This window comes from Lepidochelys kempii, chromosome 2 (genome assembly GCF_965140265.1).
Source record: "Lepidochelys kempii isolate rLepKem1 chromosome 2, rLepKem1.hap2, whole genome shotgun sequence".
NCBI classification, from domain to species: Eukaryota; Metazoa; Chordata; order Testudines; family Cheloniidae; genus Lepidochelys; species Lepidochelys kempii.
This window is the reverse complement of record NC_133257.1, coordinates 185,201,506-185,214,940: the sequence shown is the minus strand read 5'-3', so window position 1 is coordinate 185,214,940 and position 13,435 is coordinate 185,201,506. Positions and strand designations below refer to the sequence as shown.

General features: G+C 40.0%; 1 protein-coding gene across 8 annotated transcripts in view; it reads left to right on the top strand.

Annotated features, from left to right (window-relative positions):
• ARPP21 (cAMP regulated phosphoprotein 21) overlaps positions 1 to 13,435 on the top strand; it is a 173,272-nt gene that overhangs the window by 56,316 nt on the left and 103,521 nt on the right. The gene's annotated exons all lie outside the window — the stretch shown is intronic.

Genomic DNA, 13,435 nt, shown 5'->3' with positions numbered 1-13,435 from the left:
TTATAGTTTTCCCCCTTCTTCTAACTTTCAACTTTTTTATTTGTCTTCATTCACTCTGGATTATAAATCTGTAATGGGGGTGTGAAAACTGTTTGGTCCCTGCATCATATACATATGAAATTAAAAATATCCAATAGTCAGTGGGTAAAGTGGGGTTGGCAAACTTTTTGGCCCGAGGGCCACATCTGGGTATGGAAATTGTATGGCAGGCCATGAATGCTCACAAAATTGGGGTTGGGGTACAGGAGGGAGTGAGGGCTCTGGCTGGGGGTGTGGGCTCCAGGTGGGGCCAGAAATTAGGAGTTCAGGGTGCGGGAGAGGGCTCCAGGCTGGTGTGTGGCAGGGAGTGAGGGCTCTGACTGGGGGTGGGGGCTCTGGAGTGGGGCTGGGGATGAGGAGATTGCGGTGCAGGAGGGGGCTCTGGGCTGGGACTGAGAGGTTCGGAGGGTGGGAGGGGGATCAGGGCTGGGGCAGGGGTTGGGGCGGGGGGTGTTGAGGGCTTTCACTGGAGGTGTAGGCTCTAGGGTGGGGCTGGGGATGAGGGGTTTGGGGTGCAGGGTGCTCTGGACTGGGACCGAGGGGTTCGGAGGGTGGGAAGGGGATCAGGGCTGGGGCAGGGGGTTGGGGCGCTGGAGGGGTGGCTCAAGCAGCTCATGGAAGCAGCCGTATGTCCTGCTTCTGGCTCCTACGCGGAAACTTATACAGATTTAGCTGCAGAGAATGAGAAATAACAAAATTACAATTTATGAAGATCTTTGCTAGACAGCAGTTCATCATAATCACTTTTTTTCATAGCACTATTCAAGTACTACAGGCTTCTCAGGGCCTGATTTTAGCGCCCTCACTCTCATATCAGATCTCCCTTTCCAGCTTACCTGCATTTGTGTGTGTGCACACGTACGTGTGTGTGTGTGTGTTGGGGGGGCATATGTGTGTGTGTTTGTGTGTAAGGGAGTCAGAGGAGAGAGAGATCTAGCATACCACTACTGTCATTCAATTAAGAAAAATTTGGAGCAGCCCCTAAAAAACCTTACATTTTCATTGGTTTTATTCATTCCTATATATATATGTCCTTTTCTTCTCACATATGCATCATCTCCGCAGTGCAACAAGAGCAGTAGAATTTTGCACACAGCTCAGTTCTCTTTCTGGCTAGCGCTGACAGTGATTTTTGTGCTTTGGGCTCAGTTGGTTGCCTTGACATGCACCTTGCAGACAAGTGGCACTAGAACTGCTTTACATTGCGTTGCAGAACCTACTCTCAACAGGAATTAAATTCCAAACAGTGGTCTAAAATTTATGTGACAGCTTAGGTGAAAAGTCTGAGTGATTTCACATTGGATATTGTGGCTCATGGGCTGGTATGAGAGGCAAGGAGAATCATTTAAATTGTTTACAAAGCCAGCGTCGAAACTGGCACTAATTGGCACCTTTGCTGGCAGGCTCAACGGAGAGGCCAAAAACTGAATGGTCTTGCAGACTGAAGTACGCTTTTTACTCTGGAGGTGCTCTCTGCAGGTCATAGTTAAGGCACATGGATAGAACCATGTGGGAAAATTTGTCCTGGCACTGTCCATAGTGTACTTGTTCCACAGAGAAACAGAAATTTCCAGCCTTCCTCATTGTCACAGTCTGGTTTCTTTCATTAGCACTAAGTAAAACTGAATGTTTTTTTTGTTTGTTTTTTGTTCTTTTAAAGTTTATTTAAGGAGGGATTGCCTAACCCTAAAGACACATTCTTCTACCATGCAGCATGTAGTATATTATTGATAATATTTTAAGATACAGTTCTAAAATGAGGCTTTGTAAATGTCTTTTTTTTTTTAAATTTCACAGATGCAGGAGACCTCTAAAATTTCTTTTTTCTGACAGAGTCTGGGATTTTATTGTCAGGAGAAATAGGATGCATAATTATTAGTTTGTGTGGTGTAGGAAGGAAGGAATTACACTATGTCTGATTTAAAAAAATAATGAAAAAGTGGCGGACCTTTATATAAACTGAAATCAGTTTTGTTATTTTAGAGGAATAGTATTCCCACAAGTATTTTAAATAGAAAAACTGCAAAGTTAGAATGACATTAAAACAAACTAACAGTGATAGCAAATAAGGAGCTACGCAGATTAGCTGTGTGAACAGGTAGATGGTTTTGAATCAGTTAAATGTTCTTTTAATAAGGTATACGATATAAATTAATAAAATAGATATTGGAAATCCCTATTGGCCATCTATGTAGCCATTATCAACTGGAAGTTTCTCATAGGATTTTCATGGGAGCAGGATCAAACCCTTTGGGTTATACTGTGACATGGGCTACACAGTCAACAAGCAAGAGAGTGAGAACAGCCCTTGAATCCTTCCATAGGGCTACCTAGACCTTAGGTCTGACTGTACAGGGATAAGCAGGGCTACCTGTTCACTTACTCCCTTCCCAGAATAAATGGGTGGGAAAATGGTAAGGACTGGATAGAGCCTTTATTGTCCCTCCCCTTTTTAGTGGCCAGAGTCAGCACAGAGGAGAAGGAATTTACAGCTGGTAATACCCACTGAATGCCTGGACATTCAACCCACGAGCATTTCCATTGACCCGAAATATAAGCTTCGCCAGTATTACCTTCAGAGTTTGTAGTTGCCATAAACTCCATATTCCAGGTTTCAGTAAAGTCATAAGCTCCATTGGCATAACCCACAATTGTCACAATAGTAATAATTCTGCAGAGTCCAGGATTTTTAAAAGTTCCAATGTTATATATGTTAGACTCTAGTGTTCTCCGAGAGAACAGTTTTACGTAGCTCAGAACCAGAACTCAATTCTTGGAACCTTCTGACTCTATTAACTAGCCAGTGTAAAACATCCAGAACAGAAGCATTTCTGAAAGTGATGGAGAAATTGCTTAGTGTGGTTTATGTTAGTTGTAGTTTAAACCTAGATAAATATTGACCACATTACATATGTAAGTTCATATACAATAGAGAAGGCCTGACCTGAAGGCCAGACAGTCCAGAAGCAATGCACTCCAAAGGAAGCTGGAGCTCTAGAGTAATATGCTGCTTCCTCTTCCTCTTTTCAGATGTTCATTTGGTAGCACATTCTGAATCCCAAAGCACCACAGCCTGGCACAATGAACAGGGAAGAAAGCTTGTCATAAGTACTTCCAGAATTCACAGATTCTACTACCTTTTTAAAAAAATCTTTTGCTTGAGCCCCCTAACGTGTTTGTGAGTGTGAGTGGTTGGGTTTGATGCCAAGTCATTGCTGTGGGCGAAGGTGCTACTGCTTACTCATCTTGCTGAATGAGGGTTTGTGTGAATATTCTGCGGCTGGTTGGCCCCCACAAGAGGGGAATGAGGATTCTACCAGCATGTACCAGTGGGGTGAAGATTCGGATAGCGTGATATGATAGCATCCTCTCTCTGCTGCCTCTTTGTGCACCAGTTGAGATTTAGTGGGATAGAAACCCTTGTGCTTAAGGGCATAAACCATCCACCAATTATTTGGGGTTAAGAAGAAACTGTGGGCAGGTTGTTCCATACTTGTACACTCTGGAGTTTTCTACCTTCCTCTGAAGCATACATTTCTGTTATCACCTGGATCACTGTAAGGTGAGTGTGAGTGTGTGAACGTACCTGCCTCAGGCAAGAATTTGAGGAGCTGTGGAGGCTGCTAGTTTTATCGGGGCGGGGGAGGAGGAAAGCAGCTGCAATAGCGTGAGATCAGGAGAAAACGTAATTTTTGTGTGAATATTCTGCTGCTGCCTGCGCAACCTGTGCGCTGCTTTTTTTTTTTTTAAATTAATAGTGGCAAATATATATTCCTAGCATCCTATTCTCTTTTGGGATTTGAATTGTCTGCTCTGTATTCCTGAGCATCAGCAGCATTCCACTGAAGTCCAAGCTAGTGGACCCTAATGGAGGTTTGGACCCTAGTTATCCTCTGACATTTTGAAGGCTGTCTTTGTAAATCAAAAGGACATACATTTACTTACTACAAGAAAAAAGAAAAGCGGCGATTTGCCAGATTTCTCGTGGAAATTTTAATGTGCATAGAGAGATCATCTCTTATAACTAAATGTTCTTCATCCAAACTCGATGATAAAAATAGTCCTGTGCACTAGTTCAGATATAAAGGAGTAGTGGGTTAAAACCTTTTAATACTCTATATTAATGCTTTGAATTATGACTGGATTTAAAAAAAGCTAAAAATGGCCTGTCCAATTAAAATCTAAAAACTTTCCAAAAAACTACCTTCTGGACAAGGAGTACATGTGAAATATTATGCAGAACAGAAGTTTTTGCAAACGTTCGATGGAGATGGTCACAATGCTGCTTAGTATGGAAAGTATCTTACTCTCTTAACTGTAATATCACTATAGTGACTCCATTGTATGTATATTTGTCTGTCATCTGTGTCTGTCTATCATCTCTCTAAAGCTATACCAAAATGTGATGTGAACACATGACAATGCAGTATGATAAAAGCATAAATTTGAGACGGAGGCAATGTATTATGCAGGACATTCCAAATGAGTGCCAACAAAAACTGTATGTGCCACCTCTTTATTCTGTACATGCCATATTTAAAAAAAAATAGAAATAGATAAGAGAGCCTTGCAGCTGTTGTCAGTAATTTTACATATCTCTGTCTGTATATTCAGTCTGATTATCTCAGTGGAGATAGATAAGTGGGGAGAATGCAGGCGATGTGTTTAAAGTGCTTGATAAATACAGATTTTAATTTGGCTTTGCAGTTTGCCACATGGATATCCTCACATGTGGTGTGTGCAAAATATGTTTTTACAGATGCGCGCACACACACAGCTGCATATATACCTGCTCAGACATACAGCAGAGTTACTCAGCATTCAGGACGTACGGTGTGAATGAATTACAGCAATTGTGTTTAGTAAGTGTCTTCTGAATTTGGAGAGCTTACCAAAGGGCACATATGTTGTGAACCTTAAGACTTTACAAAGTCATAGCTGAAAGGATTATTTTTTTATAACCTTTTTCAGTGTTATATACCTTCTAACCTTTGTAGTAAAACAGCCTATTGATATTTTGTTCTACTCTACATTATTTTACTCTGCTGCTATAGAAATGCTATGTCATAGTAGCCCTATTGGAAGGTTATTTGTGTCTTCAGGATACATCCAAAACTTGGAGTAGTATTGACAGCTACTGTATGTATTTCATGAGTTTCTTTTTAAGAACTGTGTCAGCAAAATTATACATACTATACAATACGTACTATCCATGTCATAACTAAAAAAAGTATTGTAGGATATTCTATCCATCTATTTTCTCTGTGTCTGAGTGGCTTGAGTCACAAATACAGTCATGACATTGCCCATTCCTAACCCACCCGCAAAAAATAGAAAAGCCCACAGTAGGTTTTTTTTATATATGCTTTGCATTTAAAAGCATTCTTTGTGTAGGTAGTGCCTAAAGCATTATACCTATATAGGTACATGGAGCTTTTTTTTTTTTTTTTGGTATGGCTCTTGCAAATAGTATAGACTCTTTAAGACATCCTTATAAAATGGCACTCAGTGAAAAAGGCAATTTCAACAACAGGGGTTAGCTCTTAATGGAGATCTCTCCCCCGACCCCCAATCCAGGCATGCCAAGCATATTGGGATTTAAAAGATACTGGTTTTGTACCGAAATAGTGGGATTGGTTACATTATAGGCTCAGTAGCCACAAGTTATGACTTCCAGGGTACACATCAACATGTGCTTTTTTCCCCTTGACTGATTTTTGTTTCTTTAAGATTGCATTTGCCGAGGAGAAGGGGGAGGCAGGAGGTTATAAGTAAGTTGACACAAACAAAAATGTTTGCAGCTCTTTTTCAGCCAGGTATATATTCTGTAGTCTTATATTTGTGTAAGCGAATGCTCATGTCTTGTTAGTTATGAGTGAACCTCAGTGACAAGGTGCGGACATTGTTTTGTTGGAACACAGCACAGTTAACTCTGCAAACTCTTTTTTGTTGCACGTTTTCTTTAAAAAAAATCATATTGTCTCTATTGTAAGTAGAACACGATCAAGGCAGTGATCTCATGAAGTCAGACTCATTGTAGTATGACTCATGATCTAGGAGGATATACATACAAACATCTCTCTCTCTTTTATTTTGTGTGGTGTGTGAGGTTCTGTAGGCCAAAATTTGTAGCTTCAAGGAACTATAAACCAATTTATTTTAGTTCATACAAAAGTCTCCCATTGCAAGAATTTCTCTTTCCAGTGTTGGCTATATTTTGACTGCTATTTTATTACTGAGATACAATTATACTGTGATAAAGCAAATCCCTGCATTCTGACTAACAGTCGTTGTTGCACAATTAGGACTCAAGGATTCACAAACTACACTGGTATTGAGAAATATGTATGCAGTGATTATGCCTGTCAGACATCCACAACTAGAGTACAAGGGAATTGCATATCTGAGAAATAATAGCGTCCTTGTTAATATTTATTAATACACAAAGCACTCATCTTATGGTCCTAACAAATAATAGGATAAAAATCCATAAAACAATAAAGACAACAGATATAATGTTTACAACACTGAGTCTTCTTCATGCTGTCGCTTTGAAGCAATAAATGGATTTTATTCCGTAGACATTTTCCATACAGTCATCAGGAACTTGCTGAAAAGTATGATGATTAGTGACTTGGAAGTCTAATTTGTCTCAGTAGAGGACTCCTGAGCAATAATAAAAATATTTAGTGCTCTTTATCCAAAAAGCCTGAAGCACTTTACAGAGGAGGAGCAGTATTCTTATCCTTATTTAACAAATGGGAAAACTGAGGCAAATAACTCCTAATGCCCAGTTCCTTAAAAAATGCACAGATTAAGCTAATAAATGTGTCATGGATTTCAGCACTACATTATGTATTATAGTGTAGGCATTAGTTTTAGTTATTACATTACTTGTTTTTGACTGAATACTATTGTGCACTGTAATGTAAATCCTTCATATAATACAATTTAGGAGAAGAAACTACCTATGTCATTTTTCTTGAAACTGTTGACTTTTTTTTTTAAACTTAATGAATCTGAACTGGAATTGGTTTACACAACGGACTCTATCTCTTATTTCAGTCTTTCACTCATTCTTGCAAGGAAGATGAACAAAGAAAAGGTATCAGGGGTAGCCATGTTAGTCTGTATCCACAAAAACAACAAGGAGTCCGGTGGCACCTTAAAGATGAACGGATTTGTTGGAGCAAAAGCTTTCGCGGGTAAAAACCCCACTTCTTCAGATGCATGGAAAGAAAAAGTGTTTGTCAACTGTGTGTTGAGCTAAATTTGGCCCTAGGATGTAGAATTTTTATTTCAGTCAGTGCGAGCTATGTGCATACATCCAAGGACAGACTTTGCCTGTAAATGAGACATTAGGGTAAATGAACCATTTCTAATGGTTCCATTAACAATTTTCAGTCTAATATAATTTATCTAAACTAATTTGTTTGTAATTGAGGTGGACATGTATTTTATAGCTGTTTTGTATTGTAATGAAGTATTAGTTAAACATTAATGAAAGGACACCTACAGTGTTAGTCTGTTGTTAATCCTTGCAGTCACACCGCTTAATCTTGTCATAAACTCAGAATTACGTAGATATGTGATCAGACTTGGAAGATGGGAAACTACCAAGGAAAACTCAGTGCTGTGGAAAGTGGAGTTGGTGACTAAGATAAGGGACACTCTCTTCTTTGAATCAGTAATTAACCACTGCCTTAGTGTGGTGTTAGGGGGTGCTCTTCTTGTGAAGTGGTGTCTTTTGGATGAGTCAAACTCCTCAGACTTGCCATGATTAGTATTTGTGGTTATTAAAGAGATCGTGGCATTCTTGGTAATGGTAGAATTTTTAGCTGTGTCTGGAAAAGTAGTGGGTTAGCTAAATTCGAGCTCAGGTAATGACATTTTTCAAGTTTAAATCCCACTGCACTGTCATGTCATTGTGCTGTAGAACTGGAGGTCAAAATTGGCCTCTGCATTTCCCACTTAGAGGTGGCTCTGATTCTGTAATGGGTGGAGTAATTTCCTTCAATGCAGGAGTCCATTTTCAAAAGTGGGTACCTCAATCAGTGGGTGGATCCCCCTCCATTCTATTTTGGTGCTAGAGTTATGAAGTCTGAATGAGTGGTGCATCTCTATGATGTGATACACCAGCAATGAGAAAAATGCTTCATTTGAGCAATCCTTACTTCTGCATGATAGGCAAAGGGGAACGGTGCTCCTGTATTCACGTGGCAGACTTGGAGGTTTGTCACAGGGAAGTTGCTAGATTACTAACAGGTAGCTCCACTATCCAAGCCAACGGGTATTTGGGAAGTGGCTTCTGATGCCTGTCTAATGATGGAGAAATTATTCATGGCCTGAAGTGGAACTAAGCACACGAATTTATTATGTAACACTGTTTTTATCTTCAGGTACAGGTCATTTCTAGAGAACTAATAGTCCCCACATTAGCCAGCCAGCTTTTGTGAAGTATGCTGTCATTATTGGTGGTTTTCAGAACTTTGGTTTTTTTTTCTCTCCTGTTTAATTCTTGAATTCATTAGTTAGATAAGGAATGTCATTTGAAGTATATATTTGTGGTTATGCAACATCCTAATGTTCAGTTATAGGGTACGATACATACCTACCATTGAATATGAATGTATTTTGTAATAAGCTGTGCTACCACATGGTGAGCCTCCATCAGCTGGAACTAAATTGAAGCTGCACAAAATGTTCAACCTAGGCAGAAATTGTAAATATTAAGGGCTAAATCCAATCCAGAGGGGTAGGAGGGCAAGGTGTGTTCTACAGGTGCAGATTCATTACCTGCCTTCCCCAGTGCCTGGTCAGACTGGCAGCAGAATTGCTTTCTAGCTATTTATACTGAAACCTTGTTATTCACAGGCCAATGGCAGGTGGCTCCATGGAGCAGCAGATCTATGGTTGCTGCTCCTCTTCAGCCTGTCCTGCCCAAACCCCACTCCCTGTTGTGTGCTGCCAGGGACACAGAACTAAGTTCCATGGCATATAGCGAGTCTAGACTCCTCCGAACTAGACTTTGAGAGTCAAGGTGGATAATCGGTGGAACATGAGTTTCCAGTGTGACACTATGGCCAAAAGAACGAATGCAATCCTTGAATATATAAACAGGGCACTACTGAATAGGAAAATGGAAGACATATTGCCACTGGTGTGACTGCTGATGGAATACTGTGTCCAGTTCTGGTGCCCACAATTTAAGAAGGTCATTGATAAATTTGGTGAGAGCTCAGACAAGAGCCATGAGAATGAGTAGAAGATTAGAAAACATGTCTTATAGTGACAGACGCAAGAAGGTCAATCTGGGTCGCGTGACAAAGAGAAGGTTCAGGGGTGACTTGATCACAGTCTGTAAGCACCTACCTGGGGGAGCAAATAATGGACTCTTCAGTCCAGCGCAGAAAGATATAACAAGATCCAGTGGCTGAAAGTTGAAGCTAGACAAATTTTGGACAGGAAATAAGGTGCACATTTTCAACTGTGAGAGTAATTACCCATTGGAACAACTTATCAAGGTTTGTGGTGGATTCCTCATTGCGAGCAATTGTTAAATCAGGATAGGATGTTTTCTCAAATTTATGCTGTAGTTCAAACGGAAATTAATTCATGATGTTCTATGGCCTTTGTTGCGCAGTATGTCAGACTGGTTGATCGTACTGGTCCCTTCTGGCCTCATAATCTCTGAATCTCCTGCATTTCATCTAGCAGTCCTTTTGCAGAGCTGCACAAGCTCCACTGTATCTGAGGCCCAGGTAGACTGAATCCAGAGGTCGATGCTTTGCCCTAACTGTACTGGGCCAAATCCTGAAGTCTTTACTCAGGCAAAATGCTCAATGAGTAACTTCCCTTCACCAGGGGGAAATGATGGATTCTCCATCTTTTGATGTCTTTGAGATTTGGAGGAGGCCTTTCTGGGAGATATGATTTAGCCAAATACAAATTATACTTTAGCCAAACAAAAGTTATTGGGCTCAATACGAGGGGAACTGTAATGGCCTGTGACATACAGGAGATCAGACTAGATTAACTAATGGTCTCCTGTGGTCTTAAACTCAAAGAATTTGGTACATTAATTTTTCTTTAAAAAAAAAAAAGAAAAAAAGAAAAAAAAAGAAACCTATGAAATGTACAGGACTGTCTGCCATGCGTCATATTAGCGAGAAATTCATTGTTGAGGAAAGGATTATGGGCTCCATCCTGATTCCATTTGAATCCGGGAGGAGTTTTGCCATTGTTTTTGAAAAAGGGAGTGAGATCAGTGCCAGTTGCAGGTAGTGAACACTAATTAACCGATGTCCTGATTTTATCCCCTGATCCAAATAATACCCCTCCTATGCAGCATCCCCCTTCCCTCCTGGAGTCCAGAGTCATGGATCTAGGGGATCAGCGCATGGGGATGGGAAAAAGAGTTGGTGGATGGGGTGGAGTACACATTGTCTCCCCATCAGCCCTGTGGAAATCAGGCCTTCTGCCATTTTCATGGTGGGAACTCTACCTTTATAAGGATCCCTGGGGCAGCTGCCCTCAATGAAACCATATCCACTGGAACAATGCTGCCAGGGGGAAGGGGTGAAAACTTTGGCAGGACAAGGCCTCTGCATGAATGGGCCCTGGCTATTTGCTAATTCCTGAATACCAGCAGTCCAGGACCAGCTCTGCAGGCTGGTTGGGGTGCAGAGAGGGCATAGCCCACCCTCCAAATGAAGCCATTGTGGATAAATCTCCATAAGAAGGACCTTGAAGAGGTTTAGCTTTCGTGTGGGCTAAATCAACACCATCCATTAGAATTTACTCATGTTTATTTGTAATAATGATGGCATTGTTCACCTTGTAAACTATCATGGGATAACACCAAATACAGAAATACATTTTTAGCTTTAAAATCTTAATTACTTTTATGGTAAATAAAGAATGTATGAAGAGAAAGGAGTTCTGGTTGGATGCTAAGTAAAAAAAATTACAGTCCTTAGCATTAACAAGTTAGCATTGGGATTGGCTTTCCCTTTACTAGAGAGTAGAAGCTATCAGCAGAAACCATGTGGTAATGTCTGGCAAAAGAAGGCTTTTTAATAACTTTTGCTGTTGAAGTGTCACCATACCAGAAATGTGGTGACTCGTACTGTAAAATAGTCTAATAATGTGACATTGACCTTCAGATACTTTAAAAACCTTTTTAAGGGGCTTTGTGATATGTTAAGTTGTGGTGGTATAACTGCATAATGCTCTAAGTCGTAATAAAATGAATTACATTATAGGAGGACAGAAATCCCCCATTGGTCACCATGTGACATTAAGGCCAAGATTTTCAAAAACAGGTTTAACTCCATAGTTAGGTACCTGTCTGATTTTTCAAGATCAGTTTAACTGCAGCTCCCAGGTGCCTAAATATGGATTTCAGGTCCTGATTTTAGGCTGCTATGTTTTGAGGATTGTGACCTTTAGATAGCAGCATGCTTCCATTACAATAGATGCTACATTATAGTTAGGACTGGAAGTTAGCCTTGTATCAATCAGCTGTGACCTGTTTAATTGATAAATATTCCACCATCTCAAAATGCTGAAATTCACAAAATATTTACATGCCTTCATATTTCAAAATCTTGATCTGGAGGCAAAAATGGTTTCTGCACTATATATACTAGAGAGTTTTGATTCAAAGGCGAAAGCAGAGACACTAAAACTTTCATGAGTTTAATACTCCTGTTCTATAGAGCCTTATGGTGTCCTCCAGCATAAATATAAAGCAGCATTGGCAGATACAGTAGATATTCACAGTGCAAGTAAGGAGAACTACTGTGCCTCAAAATAGAGGCCAGTGTGATGTTGGACTGAGCAGTTGGTTTAATTAAAGACAAATACAAATAATGGAAAAATGCAGTAAAACCATTTGAACACCCAAATAGCAATGCCCTAAATCTACACAACTCCTTTGACTCTTCTCTGCATCAGCACTTATCCCATCTCCTTATATTATTACCCGTCTATTGGTATATTTGGGTAACACCATGTTGCCAGTTGCTCCATTTGCTTGCAGACTGTTGATCCTGCATCCACTCTGGTGTATCCTTGTGCCCTTTCCTGCCACTCTTGCTCTAGCTGCCTGTCATTCCGTGATTTATTCACTTTAGGAGGATTAACATGTTGTAGCCCATCCAATACATTTATTTTAACCTCTCATTTCAAATGTAAAACTTATTGCACCATGTGAAACTCTTGTAAAAATGACAGAGATCTTTGTGGATGAATTCTCTGACCATATCCTTATTTCAGCATTTTCTGTGATATGTTAGGCACTCTGGCCTACCTAAGACACTGTAGTGCTAAACCATCTCTTCTGCACGAGATGGGTTTGTTGCCTCTCTTGAAAGCAACTTGTGACAAGCTGTGTGCCCTATTACTGTTGGAAACCTATGCCTTGTAATAAACATGTATGTACTGTATCAATGTAAGCCAAGCTTTAGAATTCCAAAATGTTTGTCTGCTTTGCCAGTTGATCATTGGATGTATAAGAAAGAAGGCATCAAGTAGGTATACGGAGTTGGTACTACTTCTGTATACAGAATTAGGCTTGGTCTAATTAAAAGTTAGATCAACAGAGCTACATTTGTCAAAGGCATGAAAAAACCACACCCCTGATCAGCATAGCTGTGCTGACCTAACCACAGTATAGGTACAGCTATATCAATAGCAGAAAGCTTCTGTCTACCTAGTTACCATCCTTTGGAAAGGTGATGCTTCTGTCAGGGTGGGCTGCATACACCATTGGGTTCTGCTGGGATAGCTATGCAAACATACCTGTGCTGGTATAGTTTCTATAGTGTAGACACAGCCTTAGTGAGACCATTACTGGAATACTGTATCTTCAAACAGTATGTTTTAAAAAATTGGAAAGGGTTCAGAAAAAACCTACAAGAGTAACTGGAGGTCTGGATAACACACTTGAGACTTAAAAAGCTGATTCTCTTTAGTTTAACCAAGAGATGGTTAAGAGAGAACTTGATCAATTGTTTTAAAACTACCTACATGGGGAAGAGATTTCTGAGAATAGATGTCTCTTTAATGCAACTGAAAAAGGCATAATAAGATCCAATGGTTCAAGTTTAAGATGGACAAATTCAGACTAGAAATAAGACGCATATTTTTAACGGTGAGGGTAATAAACTATTGGAACTTACCTCTAGAGATTAGGTGGATCTCCATCACTTGAAATTTTTACATTAAGGCAAGATATCTTTCTCAAACATGTGCTCTTGCTCAGCCAGAAGTTATAATGAGGTTCTATGGTCTGTGTAATGCAAGATGATCACAAGGGTCCCTTCTGATCTATGAATCTATTAACTTCAAAAAAGGTTGGGAAAGTTTTAGCTGAGACCATCTGCAGAAAGGG